Source organism: Anopheles aquasalis, chromosome 2 (assembly GCF_943734665.1).
Source record: "Anopheles aquasalis chromosome 2, idAnoAquaMG_Q_19, whole genome shotgun sequence".
Taxonomy (NCBI): Eukaryota; Metazoa; Arthropoda; class Insecta; order Diptera; family Culicidae; genus Anopheles; species Anopheles aquasalis.
This window is the reverse complement of record NC_064877.1, coordinates 9,856,388-9,866,574: the sequence shown is the minus strand read 5'-3', so window position 1 is coordinate 9,866,574 and position 10,187 is coordinate 9,856,388. Positions and strand designations below refer to the sequence as shown.

The following is a 10,187-nucleotide window of genomic DNA, read 5'->3' as shown; positions in this document are numbered from 1 at the left end:
ATCATCATGCGCCGATATTGCCTTCATCGATGGCCACACCGAGCCGTGAGCGAGCGTAGCATAAAGGGAAAGCGCAGGCAACAGCTAGTCCTCTGCTCCTGGCCTGTGAGAGAGTGTGACAAGAAGCGGACGAGCATCACCTGTCTCGGTTTAGCAGCTTTTCCGGCTGGCGAGGAGACTACTATGCGATGAGGAAGCGCGCTCGCAACAATCCACCCCTCGCCCGGCCATCGGTCATTGAGTGTGAGCGAGAGAGGAAAATAAAGAGACTGTGAGAGAGAGGGAACGAGAGGCCTGAATATTCGAATCAATGGAGCCGCAAGTCTCGGAACAAACGAAAAAGAAAACGTTCGACAAAGGGAGCGAACGAGCCAGCCGACCGTAAAATGCTTCAATCTAGAGTGTCATGAGCTAGTGTGTCAGAGGGAGAGCGCTCAATTCAGTGCGTGCGTGAGGGAGTAAGAGCAAGAAGCATAAAACGCCATATTACCCTAAGCGCGCGCGCCTTTTGGTACCTCCTTCCGTCCATCGGCCGTGCGATGGACGAACCCCTCTCGGAGAAGTCAACGACGACGACGATAATATACCGGACGAGCGAGAAGCGAACCTCGTCGTCCAGAAGAAGGAGGAGGTCGAGGCTGTCGATGGACTTTTGATACGCAGCGCAGCGTGGCAGACTTGGTGGCCTACTTCGTCCATCGTGTGCGCGCGCGAACGAACTGTCACAAAAGGTGGCGCGAACTAGCAAGTCCAACCCAACAAACAAACTCTGCGATTTTTAGAATTAAAATGGACTAAGGACGGAACACTCTCCCTCTTGTTCTCTCTCTCTGTTGCTGTCTCTCTCCCTCGATAACCGGAAAAACAAACAGAGAGCTATAAACATACACCGGCCCAACCAGCTATTACGTAAACGCGCTCCAACGTACCGCGCCGGTGGTGGCATCTGAGACCAAAAATTAAGAAAAGGCCCGAAGCCCCTTAACCTCAACCGCCACCGCGCGTACATGCAAATCACGACGGGTGTACCTGGGTAGTGCTGCTGGTGGTGGAAGCGACAGGTAGCGACAAGTACGTAACCGTTCACCGTGTCGCCGCCGTCTCACAGACCTGTGCGCCATGATGACGACAAACAACCGGGGCAATCGCACGAGCATCGCCACTTCCTGTTTGGCCTTCGGTTTGACACTTCGGGATCAAACTGTCAAACCGAGCGTGAGTCCTTTGGGAGATAGTAATAAGCTTCCTGAAGACCGGGAAGTCATCACCACATCAGCGGTATTTTGCGGTAAACATGATTTCAATGGCCGCACAGCCGTAGATTTTGGGAACTTTGGCAATGAAGTGACTTTCGGGAACAAAGAACAGAACATGACGAACCGCGCGCGAATCCTGTAGTGACATGTTGTGTACGCGGCGGCATGAGACTGCCAATTGTTTATCTCGTCGCGAGAAACGCATGAATCACAAATTCCTCCTTCACAACCCCCGGCATGGAAGACGATGTGTTGCTGAGCGCGTCTAAATTCCGTACAATTCGTTCGGCACTTCAGACGGAGTGGCGGTCCTAGGCCCAAGCCAAGGAAGCTACAACCCAAAAACAACCTCAGGCAGCAGCCGCTATACCAGGTACTTGACACTAGGACGGCAAAGCAAGTTCGTTCACTTGTGTCTTGTACCCTTGTGCTCTCATGGTTCGCGTTCCACGGCATTGAGTACTGGTCCTCCCTTATCAGTCCCTGAAATCCCAGAACGACCGCAGTCCTACGGTCGGCGATAAGACGACGACAACGACGATGACGGACGGCGGCTCCCGAACTCGACAACGCGACACGAAATGTCTTTTCATTTTGTTCACAAATTGACTTATCCGAACCGTATCCCGTAAGACACACTACTCATCCCGCCCTTTTTGATAATCGATAAGCGATAAACACAATCGGTACGGGGAGGTGAACGGTGACAGCGGCAAGGACAGTAAGGGCGGGTGTGTGTATTTTAGGGGTGTTTATCAGTCTTAAAGTATTACATCTTCTCAGAATCCTTTTTCACCTTTCTTTTGGGCGGCTTATCGGACCTAGAGCCGGCTAAATAGGTTCGTGAGAATCGTTGGAGAGGGGCCAAAGGGGCTTCTGATGACTCAACGCCAACGACCAAGACGACGACGACGACGACGAGGTGATGCCGACACCCTCAGGGACATCGGGGCACCAAATGTCGCCGCTTGACGTCGATTAATCCCTGGGAAACAGGATCAAATGATACATCGACACGGGGGGCGCGCCAACGACACGAAACCTAAAGCTGAAGCGAGACAGAAGCCCAGAGACCCAGAGGCGACACTGGGCGAGTCTACTCTGATTATGCATGTAAATTGAATGTTTGCGGAACGGCGACACCCCTTGGTATCGTACCGTTCGTCCGCGTGTGCCTTCTTTGGATTTGGACTTCTTGGAAGAAGGCACCAGCCAGCATAGGGGGATCGGTATAGAGGGACCCCGGTACCGGTTGTGTGTTGGTTGTTGGTCAATAGTGTGTGCGTGAGGTTGACATTCTCGTGGAAAAGTAGTTTCCAATGGAGATGGAATGCCGTGATTAAGCGAGACAAAATTGAAAAAATCGCCTCCTCCGATCGCCGGCCTGCTGTGAGCGACTTGTCTGTCACATCAGTGTCCCAACTGACGGAGCTCGTAGAGCAAATGTAATTTCGAGTAAAATTAGCAAAAGAAAATGTTCCCCTTTGTATATTTTCGTGTTTCTCGTTGCGATTAGTTAAACACACTAATCCGATCAGGGCAAGCAAAACAGAATTGCAAATGACTCAGGGCAGCACAGTAGCGCAGCTGGCAATTATGTGCGTGGATATATGGCCACCCATACTTACAAGCAACGGAGATAAGGCAGTGGGAGATGTAAAACCTGCTACTGCCAGTACGGAAGCATTTGCCTGGCGTGCTGCTTCTCGTCGCCATCAACGCCATTATCGTGTTGCTCAACAATGTTCTCACCAGCCAGCAGTCAGGGAGAACGGGAGCAACCACACCATCGAGAGCGCGCATACCATATGCAGCGCCCCACAGCCCCCCAACATCCACCCCCAGGGGGGCCACTACTACTATACACAATTGAAGTCGATGAATAATTTAATCGATTTCATAAGTGGCAACAGATTGCCGCACACCAAGCGCGAGAAGAAGTCGCGCGGTTCCCGCGGTACTGGAAGAGAGGCGTAGGCGCTCTACGGAGCGCGCACACAGGCACACTCTCTGCTCGAGATGCGAATCACCATGGAAACGTGTTGCCGCCGTCGCCGTTTATTTTACCTTTTTTTTTTTTTACTTCAGTTTGTTCCTTTCACTCATGGTGAGCAAACTCTTGGTTTCACGCAGCATCCAGCAGCTCATCTCTCATCCTCTCCCATCGGCCGCCTCACTATGTGACTGAGCTGAGATCCGATAATATGATACCGCAGGGTGGTGCGGCGCAGGGGATGCTGAGGGGTGCGGTGACGGTGGTAGAAGGACCCAAAATGTAAAACGGAACGAAATATGCTCGAGAAAAGAGAGAGATCGTTACTTTCGGGAACGCTCTCTTGCTCACTCCATAACGGCGAAGATTGACGCGTTCCTTTACGGTTCACCATTTGGAGGCGCTTCGATGGACATGAGGAGCTAAGAAATACCGAAGCAAGAAAAAAAACACACGAAAGAAAACAATATAAAAACACCTCACCATGAAGGGTGATACCGTAGGCTGTGCAAGGAATAGCAGAACAAGGAAGAAAGGGAGAAGATTTCGCTCAAAGCAGCAGCAGCAATGGCGTGAGAACTTGTGTGTCTCGCATCTGCTTATGCTGCTGCCTTGGCCTCCGGGGTCCGGTCTAACCCTCGCTCTCTCTCTCTCTCTCTCTCTCTCTCTCTCTCTCTCTCTCTCTCTCGCTCGCTCGCTCGCTCGCTAATCATCATTGTACCCCTGGAGATGGCCCGCGTACATGTCTTGCCACCGTGTGTTTGTTGGAAGGAATCGTCGAAGAATGATTGGCATATTGGCTGCACATACACTCACACCACACAAACTTGGGGAATTACGCTTCGAAAAAGGAATAACCCTCGGCCAGATCACGGTGATGGTGGTGGTGGTGCTATGGCTCCGGTTTGATGACGCATTCTAGACGGAACGTTCTGAAAAGGGAGGAAGTTTGTCGTCAAGAAATGTGTCAATCTGCCGCTGCCACCACCGGTGCCCACGGTTCTTTTGATGACGTATTGGGCTTGGCAACTTGGACCTGGGAATGACGACAGCAGCAGCAGCAGCAGCAGCCGCACCGTGCTTCGTGACGACGGAGAGCTGCGTTTAGAGCGTGAGTTTTGACTTTCGGCAAATTGACGTCGTACCGAAATTTATGCTGCGAGTGTTACTCCAACCAAGTTTGGCAAATGTTTGCAGTTGTGTGCTTGATAATATGCTAGCTTGTTCGCAGTTCTATAAACGATGAATCAGATTTTGGACACAACACAAAATGGTTGACATACACAACAGTTGCCATTCATGCCGGTTGTTCTGATCCGAAAATCAGATCCCATCATCATCCCCATGGCATAAGCTCTTAAGAAGATGTCTAAATCCTTTCGCTGAAGTGGCCTTGCGGTCTTGTTTAGCGTTTAGGATCAGCAGCTTGTTAGTGTTTCGAGTGTCGACCAAAAGCACGTGTCGCGGATTCATTTTAATCGGTTATTGACTGACGTTTACGAAGGAAGCAACTCCCTGAAAGAATGCAACCGATAGTAACCAACGTTCCATCAGCATTAAAAGAATGCACGGTAAAGATCCAGTAACTCTCCAATTTCCTATCGCACCATCGTGGCGATAAAAGTGAAAACAAACAATCTGGAATCCGAGATAATGGTCCCCCGCCTTTGGCTACTGCTCAATTAACAACGGCGAGGCGAGAGTGTGTGTCGGGCTGGGACACACATTCCAGAAGCGCCTCTCTCAGTGTCGCCGAGGCGCCACTTCGGAAATGTCACTTTGAACGATCGACGGGATTGGTTGGTGGAAGATCGAGAAAGCGAGAAGTGATCTAAACGATGGCGCCATCGGCGTAACGCTGGCACCGGTGGTCGCTGTGACACTCTTTGGGCTCTGTCGGTCTGTCTGTCCGCTTGGTCGGTTGCACCTTCTAGGCATAGGGGCCCACCGTTCGCTTACAATTACACGGACGCCCTTGGAGAGGGCGGTAATGTCTCTCCGGTCGCGCCATTTGTGACGTAACCGAGGGCCGGCCATAGCCAAGTACCGCTTTGCTGCTCTGCGCGCTGGATGGATTGAGCTATTGAGCAGGCTGTGCGTCTGTCGCGCCGCGCTTCTGATCGGTTTCTTCGGCCTGCTTCGATGGCCTCGAAAAGCGCTGTCGTCACTAGCGGGAGATTGAGGTTAGGAGCGTTCGCAGTGCATGGCATGGCAGTAACAGTAGCAGGCCTACTGTTTGTGGTTCTTTTTTTGCTGCTTCATTTCCAATTTGCAGCTCGGAGACTGATCAAGACATGAGGGCCTCTTTCTTGAACTCCAGGCGTACATGGATCATGTTGACCCATGATCGATGAAATGGCGCTCAACTAGCCCTGCCTAATGGTAGTAGGTAGCTCTCCTCAGTGCTTCTGACGTCAAACGGCGTCAGGCTCGCTTCCTCGCCGCTGTTGACGCTAATTGCATCGACGAACGACGCTATACGACGTCAGGAAGCACAGGAAGAGGAGGAGGTTGGGTCGCTTTGGGTCTCTTATCGCTAATTCGTCCGGTCGCCCATCACTCGCCCTAATCGATTCGTTCGCTCGAGGAGGCTCTTCGGCGTTAATGTTGTGACCGATACATTAGGATGAAGGTAATATATCCGTTTCACTGACTCGACGTGGTTAAAGTAAGTGATTCTTTAGGATTTGGAACACAGAGACATACGAAACAGAGACCATTGATTGTCAAATTCCACAGAGCACCACAATCTGCAGGTCCATGCTGATCTCTGCTGTAACAATTCATGCTATCCGTGTCCGTGTGTCTGTGTGTCGTTTGATCGAGCAGCGGATCGAGCTCGCACAGCAAACAACGAAAACAATCAACAAGGCCGAACGCGGAAAACCCTCTGCTGCTGCTGCTGCTGCTGCTGCTGCTTGGGACCCCCAGTGCTGCTGCTTTGCTGCAGGGTGGTGGGCTAGACCTCGCATGATCGCTACGGTTACAGCACCACAACCGCCATCTCTCTCTCTCTATGGTCTATACTCTGCACGCATACACATTGAACCAAACCATAGACCCAGAGGTGCTGGTGGTGGCGGGGCATCATCGTCGTTGTCGACGTCGTACTTGGTCGGAATGTTGGTCGGATGTTGGTTGGTACACACGACCACGGTAGGGGAACTGAACGGCCTCGAAACTGGAAACTCATGCTGGGCTTCGGAACGGCATCGAGCTGACAGACACCGAGCGTTCGCTCTGCCAGTGTGTCTATGTGTCTGTAACGAGATTTGAGACAAAATGAAAGAGAAGCGACTGGATGGAGAGACAGAGACCCCAAAACACCCCCCCACCGTACGGGAGGCCACCACATCACCCCCACCGAAACGGTATGTAGGTCAATACTCTCGGTCAACCGTGTCTTATGGTGCGCGGACTGACTTTTCGGCAGCGAGCGAGCACCGAAGGTCCATCATTATGGTGAGGGGTGGTGAGGAGGTGTCAAATGGTCCATGTTCTGACTGGAAGTGGGTGGCATGATGACCGACGCACTTCTCAGATGGCCAGTCCAGACGATGGTTCTGCTGCATTTCATTGGTGGGGATTGTTTGCTGGAATGCATTATGCTTATCCAGCCTTTTCGCAACCTCCTTCCTGGATTCACTTCCGGTTGCCTTATCATGCTTGTGCCAATGGTACTAATCCGCTCTGAAAGGAGCCTACACAGAACCGGAAACAGCTCGCACTGGCCACCAGCCAAATCCGTTTCAAACACTTTTGAAGACGATTTGCGATTGACAGCTCAAGGGATAACACACAGTCTTCCTCGACGGAGGCAGGCCCCAATCAAGGACTGGATTAGGTTGTGTCGACTGGAAAATGCCACAAACTCCCCCTCCCACGCTACAACCCTCCGAATCCGAACTCTAGATTTGGATTCACATTTTGCCGCGATACACGCCAGGGCGCTGGCGGTGCTGCCACCGATTGTTTGCGACCGACAAATTGACCCACAAAGCGGACGATTTGGAGAGGATCCCCCGGTTGGGCAGGATACGATGCCAGTCTCTCTCTCTCTCTCTCTCTCTCTCTCTCTCTCTCTCTCTCTTGCTCCTTCGCTTGAAATACCGGAAGAGGTCCGCAGTGAACTGCCAGTGCTGCTGCTGCTGCTGCTGCTGCTGGATGGGCGCAAATCGAATTATGTTTTCGCATAATTTTCCCATTTCGGCGCTAACCGCTTTCCCGGGCAGCCCTTCCACCATATCACTGGCACCACGGCTACCACACCTGCCCCGCAAAGCAAAGGGCTCTAGTATCCAGCATTTCGGTACGACTTCCGGTGCCCCTTTCTGTAAAGGAGTACACACTGTGTGTATGCGTGGATTGTTTGTTTGTTGCGCTGGTAGTTCCGGACTTTAGGGGCGGCCGAACTGCGGCAGCACAGTTTTATGGATTCCGGCCGAAGGATGCAGCCATTCAAGGTTTCGACTTTTCGGGGAGGGTTCCGAGCGTTTTGTGAGGCGCTTATCATCCGGGCTTATGCTGGATGCGGTGCTGGGAAGTGGCTAGTGGTTTAGCAGCATGGTTTTTCATCGATGCGAAGGGATTCGTGGAAATTGATTCGTCTTTGGGGTCGACGGTGATAGAAACTGATCAAAAACCGTCAAACAGTGTTGGAAAGCGTATTGATGTTGTTTATGCTCTTTCTTTGTCAATGTAGATTGTTATCTTATCAATGAAGGAAGGTGATGACAGAGTGAGTGATTCTCTTAAGTATAATTCTCATTCTGAATTGCTTAAAACGTTGTAGAGACATTCGGAGAGACATTTAGCGTTTCCTGATGATGATATAAGCAGGCTTTGCGAATGAAAACAGTAAAATATTGATGATTAAAATGGCAAGCAGCAGAGCAACAACAGAACATGGGACAAACCGATGACGAATGTGAATCCAAACATTTTCCACTTTTATTAAACGATTTATTCCCACCCGATCGGAGACAACGATCACCAGAGAAATCAATTAGCGAGCCAGTCAGCGACAATGGCCACGTCCCGCTTGTTGTTTATCTCTCGCTACTCCCTCCGCTGCGCGTGAACTAAGTTAATCAAGTGCAGCAGCAGCAGCATCATCATCATCATCATCATCAACACCACCTTGCCAGTGTCGTCACTGTGAGAGGTTTTTCGCAGCAGAACATCACCAGTGCCTGTGTTCGGTGCGCAAAAAGCATCGCCAGTAAACAAACAAACAAACAAACTGCCGTTGGCTTGGCGCATCGCCTACTGTTGCTGTCAACGGGGCTGCTGTGTCGTCGTGCGACCACGCTCGGTGCGTCACAATCCGCCAAAGATGACGCGCGGGCGCGTGCGCGAACCCGTACACACCACCCAACCAAACCAGATGACGCTTATCAGCAGCGATCCCTGCCCAGTTTATCACCCCTTTCCCCCACCGTCATCATCGACATCGTCGGTGTTCTGTCGATTTTTGCATTCTCACCAGCGTGTGTTGGTGCGCGCGTGGTTGGCGTCTTCGCGGTCGCCGTCGTCGCGAGTTCGTTTTTTTATCACTTTCACTCTCTCGTTGCTCGTTTTCTTTTGTGTGCTGGTGCCTTTCGGTGCCATAAACAACGCACGAACGCTCTTATCAGACAAGGCGAATGTGTGCGCGCGACCGCGGTTTGTCTGTGTTGTGAGTGATCGAGCGCGAGACACTCGACGACGAGCGCGTCTAGTGCGATAGAGATCGTCTTTGACTGATTTATGATTGATGGAGACACCTCGTCGAGTGATCGTCACTGACGGGCTACTGCGGCAAAAGGGGTTGCGACGCGCGCGCGATCATCATCCGCGTCGTTGCTTTCTCGTGCGAGGCCCTAGGGTTTCCACGCTGCGGTAGAGACTTGATACCTGCGTTCTGTAATGCATTTGATAGCCGAGCAAGCCACCAGTCGTAATGCACTTGATTTGCTTCGTCTTCGTCGTTCGCCACGGTTTAGCGTGGAATGGTATGATGATGGATGGATGGAAGCGTGGCTAGTGGTGGTGTGGTTGCGGCGCGAGCACTGACCTAGTTGTGGAATGCCGTCCAACGCTTTCGATTTCTTTCCAGCGCTTTTCACCGCACAAAGTAGCGGTACAATGGAGTGGTGTTACATGGAGGAAAATTTCGTTTCTCGCCTAATGTTTCCTCTTCGTTTGCTTGCTAGAAAAGGCTTTCAAGAAATCCCGCCACTTGATGGTCATTTTGAAACTGTCTTTTTCCTTACTATTTTAATTTAGTTTATTAAAATATTGAAGACACAACAAAACCAATAAGATAAAGTAGAATGCTCAATACTCAAGGCACAACTACAAATCAACCCAAGTCACCTACGTTAGCGCTGATAAGAATAAGTAATTGCTTAATGTCCGAGCTTTGACAAGGTTGAAAGAAGATGTCAGAGTTCGATAATGGGATGAACAATGAAAAGCCCATCTTCCTCTAAATCGTGATCAATTACAAGCTAGAAGGGGTGCGTGGGAATCGTGATCAATTACAAGCTAGAAGGGGTGCACAAAATGCACGGAAAATGAAAGAAAATGAGATCTATTTTTCAGACGTTTTCATTTGTTCCGTTGGTTCCGCCAAGACCAAGATATGTACAGCAGCCGTGGCCGAGCGGTTAAGGCGTCTGACTAGAAATCAGATTCCCTCTGGGAGCGTAGGTTCGAATCCTACCGGTGGCAGCTCCACCACCAACACCACAACAAAAAAAAAATCCAATAGTCTTTTGCATAAAACATCCCCTGCTGTACTACTACTCTCACTCACCTAAGTTGCTTCTCATTGTTGCAAAAGGGGAAATTGATAAGCATTAAAACCTCAATGGCGGCGAGGATAAGTTAGCAGAAGAGTGTCTTTAGGTGGTTTTTTGCATTTGCACTCACATGCAAAGCACCACCTCGAGCGA

The 10,187-nt window shown here is 50.8% G+C and overlaps 1 non-coding gene across 1 annotated transcript; it reads left to right on the top strand.

The window, feature by feature from the left end:
• Nucleotides 1–9,881: 9,881 nt before the first annotated feature.
• Trnas-aga (transfer RNA serine (anticodon AGA)) lies at nt 9,882–9,963 on the top strand. The gene has a single exon. It is a non-coding gene; the product is annotated as a tRNA-Ser (tRNA).
• The last annotated feature ends 224 nt before the right edge of the window (nt 9,964–10,187 follow it).